Below are 14,106 nucleotides of genomic sequence, written 5' to 3'. Positions count from 1 at the left end.
GCTCTACTAGGGTGGGGGGTGCCGTGGTTAAAATATTTGCACTTATTTCGCAGTCACCCTGTATATCTAAAACTTTATGTTGGTGTACCTGATGTCGAATTCAAATTTTAGACACCAATTCTTGCAATCTTCCTTGGTTTTTAGATGCGCTTATTTCAAAATTGAACAATAGTTTAGAATTTCCAATCCAAAAATTTGCTTCAATAATCACTCGGTATTTTAATTTAAAAAATATTCACTGCCTTAAATCTAAACTTATTTTTACACCATTTGCTGACTTCAACACTGACTCAGCGGCCAATACCAAAGTATGTTGTGGAATGGCAGGCTTTAACTTAAATTTTCGAAGGATTTTAGAAATAGTGCATTTAATTTCCAACATTGCGAACTTTTGACCTAAAAAAATACGAGTGATACAATTTTTGATACATTTTGAAGTATGTATAATTAAGTATACAGTTCATTTGACAAATCTAAGACTGTTCAGTAAACCACCTTTTAATAGGATTTTCAAACAATGTTATTTTGAAAACGGAGACTTTTATTACAACATTTTCTTGTTACCATCTAATCTCTGAAACCACGTGTAATTTGTGAAAGAACACCGTATAGATGCTTTAATAATGTAATGTCAGAGGTAGCTTGTTTTGCTTTCTGATATCATGAATGTTTATTGTTTTTTTGTTATTATTTCTTTTAATAATATTGTTGTATTTTGTTATATTATATAACTATATAGAGCTTACCAATACAGTTCCTAGGTCCTGCACTAAATGGTATATACGAATAAGGCAATTTTCCATCAATATCCGCAAATCTGTCGGGATTGAACATTTCAGGGTTTTTAAAATATGTACTTGGAATTCCTGTGAATGCCGTAGGCAAATATTAACAATGCGACTCCTCTAGGAAAGATAATACCATCTGCGGGGCAGAGAAAGATACCTACTTATACAATCCTTTATAACAACCGCCTAAAACCATCATACCATATTTTAATTCGTCACATAGGTTTCTGGAGTAAACAGGCACCGATGGATACAATCTCAAACTTTCTTTAATGACGAGCTCCAAATATTTCATGTTTTGCAAATCGTCATACGTAGTAGTAGAGTCGTCTTTACAATTAAATATTTTCTGTTGTTCGTTAAATACTTTTTCCTAAAGCAGAACAGACTAAATAAAAATCTATTAGCCACCAATCGTTAAATTTTGTTTGGTGGAGCAATTATTATTATTTGTACTATTACCTGGACGTTTTCATGATTTGCTAAACAAAACAATGTAAAGCTTATTGCTGACGCTGTAGTGTCGTGTCCCTATAATAAAATATTTTTTTTATTTGTCAACTATGTATCGTTAATTACTTGCTTCAAACATAAAAGTGTCCACTTCTTCTCTTATTTCTTCTTGAGTTAGAGACCTTCCATCTACTCGTGCGTTCAAAAGTAGATCCAAAAAAGGTGTTCGTTTTTTAATTCCGCAGTCATCATCTTCGGTCGCATTGGTTTCTTTATTTTGCAACTTTTGTAATGTTTGCCTAATAACAGTGTTAGATTTATCGTGTAAAATTTTCAAAGCTTTTCTTTGTGTGTAATAGTTTCTGGTCAAAGGATATAAGAAATCGTACATCTGCAATGGAGAGAAAGCTCTTTCGATAATAATGCGTGTCATAGCTTTAACGCTTTGGACATATTCAGACTGGTCATCATCTTGAGCGTTTATGGTCACTCCCATTGTACTTTCTGACAAGTGATTTAAAAAATGTCATTTAGTTTGATACTTAGCTTATATTAAAATATGTACCGCAAATTATGTCCAAAGTACATAACGTTACGTATGGATAAACATCAACAGCCGTTTTTCCAGTTTCTGTTTGTAATTTTTCCACTAACTTTGTACTACATGTTTCAAATATTCCAATAGACTCCTTTAAAATTTGAAAATGAAACGCCCACGTTAAAATTTTCCGATGTTTTTTCCATTTTATCCCTATTAAATCAGTCACTGAAGTATTTACATCAAACAATTAGAGGATGATACCATCACTAGTCAGCAAACCGGTTCCTAACCAAGGTCTTAAGAAATCATAACCCTTGGATTTACTTAACAGTTTCATACTACTCAAAATATATTCAAGAAATTTGTGGTCAGATACTACTATGACCAGAGCTGTTCAGTACTTCAAGTAAAAGTACTTCAAGTACTTTTCTTGCAGTACTTTTATATTTAGGTACTTGGTACTTGGTACTTGAAGTATTTCTAAAATGTACTTGAGTTTAGTACTTGATTTTGCCAAGTACTTTACTCCAAGTACTTCACTCAGTATTTTAAATACTCTTGAATTACTTGAAGTATGAAAGTGCAAATTTCAAATACTTTAGTCTCTATTTTACGAAGTTTTCACATCTCAAAATAGGGTCTGTTAAATACTTGAAGTTATTAATTCAATTATTTGATTAGATGTATTTTTATAGTAAAATCGTGTTTGTTTCCTGTGAGGTTATATTTTGATCTGTGATTGTGGATATCTTATCCACAATATGACGTACATTTCATAGGTACTTGCATAATGCCGATAGATAGGTAGGTAAGAAAATTAATGTCATAAATATGTCATTTGAGAGTGGATGACGACAGCAGAAGGGTCGGAGATCTGTGTAAAATTTTCAGCGATGTAAAGTTGTGAATATATGAATTTTGTCTTTTTTGTATTTTGGTCTGGAACTTAACTTTGCGGGTAGTTTTTCAGTACCTTCCCGTACCCCAAAGGGGATCGGGTTTGTTGGCGTACCTGCTAAAGTGCAAGGTCGGATTTGAAAATATTTGAGAAATGATTCAGTACTCGTTCAAAAAGATATTTATTCTTTCATTAGTTTCTTAACCCCGCCGTGTATTTGTCAGTAAGAAGCCTGGTCATTGCGGAGAACTCGGCAGGGGATTATCCCTTTTATTATAATAGCAATAGCTGATGGCAGGTACAGACTTTCATATTCGCCTCTTCCTCGTAGAATTTAAACACAATTTTATGTTAAATATTTTGCAGTTTAATTTTCTTTATCATGTTAGACACTCGTTTTTTACCAAATTTTCTTTTTTTGTTTATACATGTTTCAGCCATATAAACTTAGTTTGTTATTACTAACTACTTATATTTTCTCACATTACAGTTTCAAATAATCTGTTAAATTGTATGAATTATTTGAACACCAACAATTTAAAAAGACGTAATGTAGAAAAACAATGATTTTAAAAGTCACACTAATTAGTGTCATTTATCTTTCCTGTGCGGATTTTATTTATTACCGTACAACAACTTTACGTATAACATTGCATCGCTTATTACATAAACCCAATATTGTTCAAAATGAAATATGTTTTGTGAAACTCGGCTCGTAGTACCAATGTTTTTTGTAATCCAGTTGATACGACCATGATTGTATGGTTTTGATGAGTACCGAATTGTACTTTGATATTGCTCGAAGAACCTTTGTTTTGTTGTGTGCGAAATAATAGACAGCGTTTGATTTCGATGTTTAAATACAGGACGGTTACAGAAGTACTGAATTTACATTTGTATTTACAATATCAGGTAAAGATACCCAAAAGGGTCAGTGGCCGCTTCCGTAAATGGAACAAAATACATATTCACATTATAAAAAAATACAAAGTTAATGAAATTCGCGATTAGTTAGTATAATTGCCTAGATAAATACACCCCTACGAAATATTTTAACAATAATAAATTTAGTACATATTTACCTGAATTTTCGCAAAAGCCGTTGTTAGGCATTCCTTGAAGTCATTGTAGTTATCAGTTACTAATGCCATCTTCTTTGGGTTTTCAGGTAAAAATAAAAAATAAGCCAATCGAAAATATAAAGGAAAATTCTGAAAGTATTTGGCATTAGAGGAACAAAATTTTGTATAAATGGACGGAACAGCATTACGAACCTATTATTATTTGTGATTTGTCAGTGTAAAGTTACATACTTAGTTAGACAAACATTGTAGTGATTAGTGTTTACTATTTCGTCACTGTAGTATTTAGGTTAATTTAATAATTTTTAGAATAGTAAATACGTAAGTGGTAGACAGATACATATATTCAGGAATATGGGGCATTCATTCCAAGAAAATTCTCAGCATTTTTGGTAACCGCAAAAGTAAAAAACGACTAATTACTTTGATCACCTTGATATATGAGTTATAGTTTTCGCTGAAAATGGACTCTCGTTTTAGGCATTTTATTTTTTATTTAAAAAATTCATACTTTTTTTTTTGAAAATACAACATAGTGTCTTAAACATTTTTATGTCACGAGCATGTATATGTATCGCAGTGCTCTTAAAATTTTTTTCTGAAAAATTTCAGTTTCACAAATCCGGCCCTGTGCACTTTCACAGTGGGTAATGATTAAGGGTGCTGTAAACTACCCACAAACTTAAACACGGAACCGGTTCATAAAATTCATATATTTTTAACACAACTTTATTAAAAAATCAGAACGTTTTGGTGGTGAACCAAAATTCAAAATATTAAAAAAAGGCAACAGAAGCCTGAGAAAATACCATACAGCGCCCATATTTTTGTTATAAATTAATAGTAGACATACATAGACAACGCCGTCATGTATTTTATTTTAAATTTTAAATTAGAAATAGACGTTAATTTTGTCGAAGGCATTGTGTCAACAGAAAGATGTGAAAGTATTTCAGAAGAATATTGTTTATAAATAACATAGTATTATTAATAAGTGAGCTACCATTCTGCATTTAAGTTGATGCTTATGCAATTTTTTATGTGGCGAAATATGTATTATTGTATACTTAAATTCTGAGTATTAAAAAATTCAGTTCTAGAATATATTAAGCTTTTTTAAAAAAACAGGAAAAGTTATCTAGTTCTCAGTATTTCAAATAATTAGAAAGTACTTGAAGCATTTTCAGTACTTCAAGTATTTGTAAGTACCTGAAGTATACCTCCAGTACTTCAAGTACTCGTAAGTACTTGAAGTAATGTACTTGGCTTGTACTTCAAGTACATCTGAAAAGTACTTGATACTTGAAATACTCTTGCTGAAAGTAAGTACTTGGTACTTTACTTGAACACTATTTCAGGTAGTACTTTGTACTTGGTACTTCAAGTACTTTTTTGAGTACTTTGAACAGCTCTGACTATGACATTACTTATTGGACCAATTTGTATTTTGTAGATTTCTCCATACTTTTTCTCATACTTGTGTAAGGTGTGTAATAGTTCTAAAATAAAAATATTTTACCTTGTGCAACATGATCGATAGATATGCATTTACTTGTTGTCGAACCAAATTCTAACGCATTACCTAAAATCGGGAGCGGTAGTGGTCCTGGAATAGCTTTGTAAAATTTTTTATTTTTGTTAAATTGACGCGCCATCCACAGCACTAACACTACAATGCACATAGCTGTAATTATGGCAACGTATGTGGTCATTGCTTAAATGGAATCAAAATTTAAGAAAAATACAACGAACTGCTGAAAAATTGCCCGCGAGGTGAACACGACACGGGTGCTATGCGGAAAATAAAAACTTCTATGTAAGTAAACTTTAGATCATTAGTATTGCTACCAATGTTATAAATTTTCCAGTATATCAGTCTTATCTAGCCTGCTGCAGTGAAATAACACATGAGTCTCAAGAGCGGATTTTCGGGTAAAAAAAGCTAAAATAGACCCTAAAATGAGCGATAAAAACTTGGGATTTAAACCCCAAAAATGGTAAAATACTTGGGCATTTCTGGCAACTTTTAAGGAAAATCTATTTTACACAACTTCTCGTTTTCTTTGAAATCTACATTTACTTTATTATTTTACAAAATCAGCGGTACTGATGGTCGTTAAAATTTGCATACTTAACAAATTAGATATTTTTCTAAATTTTCAGCGTCTTGACCAGCTTACTTAAATTTATGTTTCCGTGTCTAATTATCTGCGATTTAAAAAAATTAATTTAAAAACCGCCCCCTTCTAAAGTGTGCATGTTACGCTACTGACTGACAGTCCGCTGTCAGATTCTGATGGCTCACCATGTTGAACTTAAAATAATTTATCTCTAACAACCCATGTCCTTCAATATTAGATAATTTGATTTGAATGAGTTTGTCTTTTCAAAACACATGACTATAAAATTATTAATTAAACCACAATCGAATAAAATGTTTTGAATATTATAATTCTTATATTATCGTTATTATATTATATAAAGACGTGCGTATTCCTCACATTTTGGGTGACTCGTTTTTAATTTGACCAATAAAAAATTTGTGACAACGTCATCAACATGGATAATAATAATTAAAACACAAAAGAACACATTAAATTCCTAATATAAATACAAAATTTGACAATTGGCCCAATACTTTCTGAGATTATCTGTCTAATAAAAATCCGGGACGGCAGACAGACGGACAGACAGACAGACGGAGTCAGGAGACCTATTTCTTCGTTCTATAGGGATCATGAAAGGTCGAGAAAACGTAAAAATAGAGTCGAACGTCGGACTCGATTACAATACTTCCTTTGTTTACGCTCAGGAAGTAAAAAGTAATAAAACGGGCATTTGCCCTAGAATCCGCTCTTTATACATAATACCATGGAAAACTCAGTTTTTCAAGTACAGTGTTCTTATTTTAAAGCCCACCACAAGTATACAACGTTCACTTTCAATGCATGCTAATACAATTTTATGACATCATTAGGATTATTTGGTTAACAATGCCAAATCAGCTTTTCGCACTAAGGTCTTTGTAAATTGTAAGCCATGTCGCGTGCCTACAGAATTTCCTGTGTTGCCCCAAGTAGACGGTCTTTGGCGGTCGTACCGGTATAATTTATAGTATTATGGTTTTAGAATTTTGCGGGTTCTGTTCTTTGACTAAAGTTGTAAAATTTTGTTAGTAGATATGTATATTTAGTGAACTTACAGTAATCACAGCAAGTAGTGATTTATCCTAACCTCATTGCGAAGTTTGGTTGCTTTACCCTGGCAAGAGCATTTTTGAAATTAGTAAAGCTTTATCAAATTTAGGATCATTAAATTAGTGCATTTGATAAAAATGTAGTTTTGCTGAGCAATGTTGTCATAAGTTACCATTTAAGTACTCCGCAAATTTAAAAATTATCAGGAGTTTGAAATTAAATTAAATTCACCGGTTGTAATTTTACAAAATGTGACACCAGATAACAGTAAATAATTTCGACAGAACTTGCCTAGCGCATAAAGTACAGTACATCAAATCCAGCTGTTTCCAAAAATTAATAGATTTAATTTGGCAAATTTTAATTTTACTTCCATAGTGTAAGCTAAGGAAGTATTGTAATCGAGTCCGTCGACCGACTCTCCACTTTTACGTTTTCTCGATCTTTCATGACCCCTACAGTACGAAAAATGTAGTCTCCCGTTTCCGTCTGTCGATCTGTCTGTCTGTTTATCCGTCTGACTGGCATCTGTATCCATTTTTATTAGACACATAATCTCAGAAACTGCTGTACCGATTGTTGTAAAATTTTGTATGTACGAATACTCGTACATACGTACAGTTGCGGTCTTCCAAAAGTACACGATAATTTTCTCTACTGAAAATATGTTCAAATCATGGGGCGTTCGAATAACAAAGTTTGTCAAATTTGACACTTTGTTGATTCAAAAATTCTACGCCACTGGTAATAGCCAGACTTACATTAATTAAAAAATTTCCGTGACAACGAAAAATCGTGCACTTTTGGGAAGCCGAACTGTATACAGGGTGTTATTGAAAAAAAAATTGGCAGTTCTTCGGGAAGTCTAAGAAGTTTGAAAAACTTATTTTGTGTCATCAAAATTATAAGGGGAAAATTACCCCTTATCCAACCTTTTTAGACGCTACTGAAAGATAAATAAGTAAATTTAATTTATTTTAGTAAATCCTAGCAACCGTAACAATAAAACTTTTGTCAAGACTAAATGTTGCTATTGAAACGAAAGATGATCTTTTTATCAGAAGCGTACAACAAATTTGGACATAAATTTTAATAATTTTTATCTCAAGAAGGAGAACACTTTTACCTGAACTTTTTATAACTTTTAGCACACATATGTCGAGACCAATTGCCGATTTTATTTTGTACGTACCTTTCAATAACACGCTGTATTAGAAATATCATGTATATAGTTAAACGCTATCTAAAATTTGGTTAATTTTCGCAAAAAAGTTAACACAATATAATAACAGTTTATTGATCAAATTAAGAACGAGTGACCTCATTTTCTCGAAAAGGTGGGAATACGCTTAGCCTTGTGGACTAAGAAATATAAAAATAATAATATTCAGAACATTATGTTCGACTGTGGCTTAATTAATAATTTTAGTCCCCTGTTTTGAGGCGACAAACGCATTCAAATCAAACAAATTTCTACATGACATTCTTCCAATGTATAAACAAGCACTTGAAATTAAAGGTTGTTATTACCGGTGAGAGGCCATTTTTTCTCGTTGGTTAACTTCTGTGAATATATTTTACATTGTCTGTACTTGTGGAATTGGCACAATCCCTTGCAATTTGCGCACCCACTTCTTTATTAGTTATTCACACTACTCTGATTTTCGGATTTATGAGAGGTAACTGCTTACTTATATACTTTTTCACTAGCAACTGGATATTTTTCCGTATCATCAGATTTATTACAGCGGACCATGGGACTGCCATTATGACCTATTTTTGTATTCTTTATATACACGCCCGACAATGTTGATGCAGTAAAAATCAACATGGCGCAATATTTCCAACTTGGGGATTTAATCGATATTGTTCATTGACTGTTTGTCTCAATTAAAATATCTTTGTACTTATCTTCTAGTCATTAATAAATTACATTAAAAAAATTGTAATATAATGATAAACAATGACATAAACACACAACATTACTGAAACGTTTATCATGTACATAACTAATGTTAATAAATGTAAAATTTATAGGCAATATTTCTTATTTTTTATGCAACATTATTAAATGTGTGAACAATTTTTTATTTCGTAGCAATTAATAATAAACAAGTATATAAGTGACAATTTCGTCAAAAATATAAAGTACACTGGGGTAAGTGCAACCTGTAATTTTAATAGTTGCGTAAAAGTGCACTGCAGTTTGGTTTCTGGTTAACCAAATTAATAAAAAATTACATAGTAACTCGAGGTTAAGTTTCCAAATAATTGTTAAAATTTGAAAAAGAAGAGTACGTAACTTAAAAAAAAGAAATACAATATTAAAGACAATTGTTTTACTGAAAAAATATATCTTGTCAAATGCGACGTTGAAACTAAAGTAACCCCTTCTCTGAAACGTCGGAGGAGGCAAATATTTATTAATTTGCTTAGCAGTTATAATTGAACTATCTGCGGTGGATGGTCAATAAAATTGACATGAAGATAGAGATCGTCTAGCAAATTTCGTTTCTTCGCATGGTTCTACTGTTACTATCTATCCCACGTAGTATTTTAACAATTTTTTGCTGGAAAATTCAACCAATGCCCAATCTCCAACCGTCAGTGATCTGAAATCTGTTTCCAAAGATTTTGTAAACTCGGCTTCACTTATCTCAAAAATCTCGTTATCCAAATCTACACCAGAATCATCCAATTGAAGTTCTTCCTCATTTTCTTCGTCTGTCTTTTGCTCACGCCTTCTTTTTGACTATTTTGGCGTGTTTTACAGTAGCTTTATTGTCTACGTTTTTTTTCATTTTTGCGACAGCCTCCGACGATATAAATTCAGATTCTGTGCAAATTTTTTTTCTTCCATTTTTCGCAGTTCTGGGTGTTTGCTCCTTAAAAGATTTTGCTGGTTCTAGTGGTTCAGCTGTTGGTGCGAAACTTGTCAAAGCTATTGGGGTAGCTGGAATGGACTGTGTGGAACTTTGCATTTGTAAAAGTGTCGCTGGAATCAATTCTTCTTCTTTTCTTTCAGAATCACTATGTTTATATGTTTCTAATTCACACCATCTACTGTAAAATCCTGGATCAAACCGTTCTGTTGGGAGAACGTCCTAGGTCTATTCCTGCCTTTGAGGAAAATATTCTATTTGGCTAAAGTGTGCTGGAAAGCACTTGTAAATTAAAACGGTAAAATTAAATATTCACTTACATAATATGTTCATTTTAGTTATTTTTATTCTTCCTGTCTGTAATTACAGTATTTTAGTATTTTGTTTGATATTTTGATATTTATGTGTTGTTTTTATGTGTCTCAACAAATATTGTAGGTGATTTTGGTATTTCTGAATTTATATTTTAAACGTTGATAACCTTTATGTTTTTAAAGTTTATTAACACTCTTATCAGCTTTTATAACTTAAAACATCATTACATAACATATCCAACATCTAGATAACTTTACAATCAGAAAATAATTAAGGAAATTTTACACAAAATAGTTTTACTAGATTCCATGATGCAGTTATTTCAAAATTTTTGAAATTAGGAGTTCCAAAATGGAACTGGAACATATTGTGATTATTTTCTCTAACAACAGCAATTCTTCGAAATTATGTCGTCTTTGTAATGGAGTTATGCAATAAATAAATAAATAATAAATTTTTAAAACCCTCGAACGATATTGTCACTCAACTAGCGTCTCATCAAAGATCCATTCTATTCTTGACGCCCAAATTAGGCATACTTGTCTCACACACTCAACTCTGAAAAACACTTCGTCGTCAGTGTTCACAATCAGATCACTTTCGCCTGATTGCAGAAATTAATGCCGAAATGAAAATAGTTTTCCGAAGTACCCAATGCATACAAGCGACAGTGAAAGCTGGCATAAAATTTTTAGGTGTTCGTGCGTATGTGCTTGATATAAGAAAGTTTTATGGTGAATACATTTTTTGGTTGATTAATTTGAACATGTTTATGCTTTTATCCTATTTAGTTAAGAATAGAAGAAATATTAAGAATCTGGGCCTCAAAAAAATTAAAAGCACTTTCTTTTGCCACTACAGGTAGGTATTGTTAATGCTATGCGAATCATTAGTTCGTGTCAACTTGGAAAAGACAATAACGTAAACGATGCTACAAGGTGGAATGTTTATTTAATTTCGTTTACAAGGCCTGTTATTATTATTCAAATAAAATGACGTTTAACAATATGGAAATACCATTATTACTTAGAAATTGGTTATTAGTGCTCAAGGTTTAAAAAGTTAATTTTTTAGTACAGTACCCTCAAAATTTTACGCAATAAATTATACACTTTCACATAACTTAGTTTTATTTATATTGTTGTATCGATGAGTTTATTGTTTACCGATAACGGTTTTTAATTAATAACCATGAGTCTTGAACTATAACTTCTGTGTTTCATACTACAACATTACAAATTTATTTGTACTTACATAAATTATGTTGCGAGTGTAACGAATCCATTAATATAATCAATAAAATCATGCTCATTGAGCTATAAATTTATGAGTTCGTGCTGACATTGTTCAGTTTTATTTGTCCTGTGACGATTGAGCAACAGTATGTGAAATCGTGACATGTTTGACGGTCACTGTTATTGTTATATCGTAAATAAATGTTTAAAATGTATTATATGAAATTATCAGTCTTAAACATACGATATGAATGCCAAGTAACTGGACTTGGTTTATTTTTAGTTTTGAGGTTAATGTGCTTGTTAGAGTCATCGTAATTGCATTTTGATAACAGTGCGATTTCCCGCCAAAAATTTATGATATTATAGATGGCCTCAAATTTCTTCGGGAAAACACATTAATCTCCAAAATTTATAGCTTGGCTGATTTAGGTGACCAATGAATTATGTTGACAATAATTTGTGAAAATTTTATGAGATTTATATATATTAAGCATCTTGTTTACGACTGTGGGAATTATTTTGAGAAAGAAAATTCGAACTTTGGACAAAGAAATGAAGATAAGTCCAAACAATAAAACATAATTAGTTTCAAGCTTCCAAAGTCTTAAACATTGACTTAGGTTATAAATTCTTATACAGGTTATTTGAACAAATTTACTCATGTTTTTGAAATATTACAATATCACTAATATCAAGACGGATATTTTACAATATTTGCCATGTTTTTTTGAAAGAGGTTATTATTACTCCTGTCAGAGAAGGTAGGTAATCTTCTGACCCACCTTAGGAAATCAATTTTGGCCTAAAGTTTTTCAGGCACACCGTCAAATATAAAGTTCGGTTTCAGTTGAATCAAAATTTGTCTCTTTGATAAAAATGTCTTTAATGGAAAAGGTTTGGTGATGTGTTCGTACAGTTCCTACACTCCATCAGTACCTAGTAAAATTTTACAACCGCTACTTGTCGGGCAATGCAGGGGGATAATGCCGCCGGTGTATAGTGGTCTAGAAACATCCAGGGTTGCACTGAATTTGTGATTTATGGTTTTGTGGGTCCAACCTTCATGGTTAACTTTGAAATACCAATAAAATTTTATTAGGTACTGATGTAGTGTAGGAACTGTACGTCACAGAGAGACGACTAAATTCATCAGAAAATGAAGTTGGTCAGTCAACACTAATACTGCTCCTAACAATGCTGACAAAAGAACAAAAACTTTTGACTATCCATCTAAACTGAGGCCATACTCAAAAGCACCCGAAAGAAAACTAACGAATAATATTACACAACGAAAATCATCAATTATAACGACATATACCTACTCCGAATGTGACGAAATAACAAAGAAAAAATTGAGGAAATACATAAAACACAAAAAACAAAACATAGAAAATGTCAAGGGGAAAATTATGGGTGAATTTTCTTTTTCCATCAACGAAAATGTTGATGAAATCTGTACAAAGGTTTATCCTCAGATATAGAAGTGGAAGAAGATGAAAAATTAGCAAGCCTAGTAACTTGTAACGTTTTTAGAACGAAAGTTAGATATTATGATGCAAAAATCGAAGGAAAGATGGTCAACGGTTTTAAAATACAGTTTTTAAAAACATATTGCGTCTAATAGGTTTACATTTTCAAAAGAGACTTTAGAATTTATATTAATAACACAGATCTTTATTGATGTACTCAAGGAAGCATTACCTACTTTATATTTCTTTCTTTATGCAGTAAAACTTTGTATCCAATAAGAATCATCTTTAGTCTTAAAGTCCTACAAGTAGGGACAGTAGACAAAATTCACTGAGTTAGAAATATATTCAAACTTTTATTTGTGTTGATTTTTTCATAGTTAATAACTCAGTTATTAACAATTAATAATAAGTAAATACATATTTTGCGAACTTTATTTTTTTATGAGAACACCTATAAGTTGAAATAGACATATGTAAATGTGTAATGTTAAAGTAAATGTAAAGAAGTGTGCTACTCGTGACATGAAATTGATTCATTCATTAATTTTTTTGAACGACCTGCATTAAGCAAATCTAAAAAACATAAACACAATGACAAATCACAAGTAAAAACTCATCATATTTTGCACATTTTGGGTAGAATTTATTCGGAAAAATTTTGAGCTGACATCATCAATTTTTTGGGGGGAATAAACAGATATATTTTGTTTCTAATTAGGTTATGTTTTTGCGGGACACGTGGACATTAGAAAAGATAGATGTATGCTACGTCGACGTTTTCGCCATTTATTTAATACAGGTTGGTATCATTTCTCACATGTCACTTGACTAATATTTAATTTAAGACGCAAATTGTAGTTCGCCTCAAAAATGTTTTTGAACATCCTGAAGAAGATTTAAATAAACGGTGAAACCATCGACGTAAAATACATCTATCTTTTTAATGTAATCTAATTGGAAAAAAATATATAATGGACGAGAATAAGAATAATAAAATATATTTTGATTAAAAATTTACCATGTTTACAATAACTGCAAAATGTCAGCCAGATTTCAAAGCATTCCGTTTTGCAGTTCCTGATTTAATCAGTAAAATGAATTGAGTCATTGATTAATTTTTATTTGAGTGACCATGCATAAGCAAATCTAAAAAATATGAATGCAGTGATAAATCACAAGTATAAACTTGTGCATATTTTCGATACAATTTATTCGGCAATTTTAGGTTTTTAGGTTTTGT

The 14,106-nt window shown here is 31.5% G+C and overlaps 1 pseudogene; it reads right to left on the bottom strand.

Annotated features, from left to right (window-relative positions):
* Positions 1-235: 235 nt before the first annotated feature.
* LOC135129900 (cytochrome P450 4C1-like) lies at positions 236-5,474 on the bottom strand (annotated as a pseudogene).
* Positions 5,475-14,106: the final 8,632 nt, after the last annotated feature.

Source organism: Zophobas morio, unplaced genomic scaffold (genome assembly GCF_036711695.1).
Source record: "Zophobas morio isolate AGI-343-1 ecotype UQ-CSIRO unplaced genomic scaffold, CSIRO_AGI_Zmor_V1 ptg000017l, whole genome shotgun sequence".
Taxonomy (NCBI): domain Eukaryota; kingdom Metazoa; phylum Arthropoda; class Insecta; order Coleoptera; family Tenebrionidae; genus Zophobas; species Zophobas morio.
This window is presented reverse-complemented; position numbering and strand designations above follow the sequence as displayed.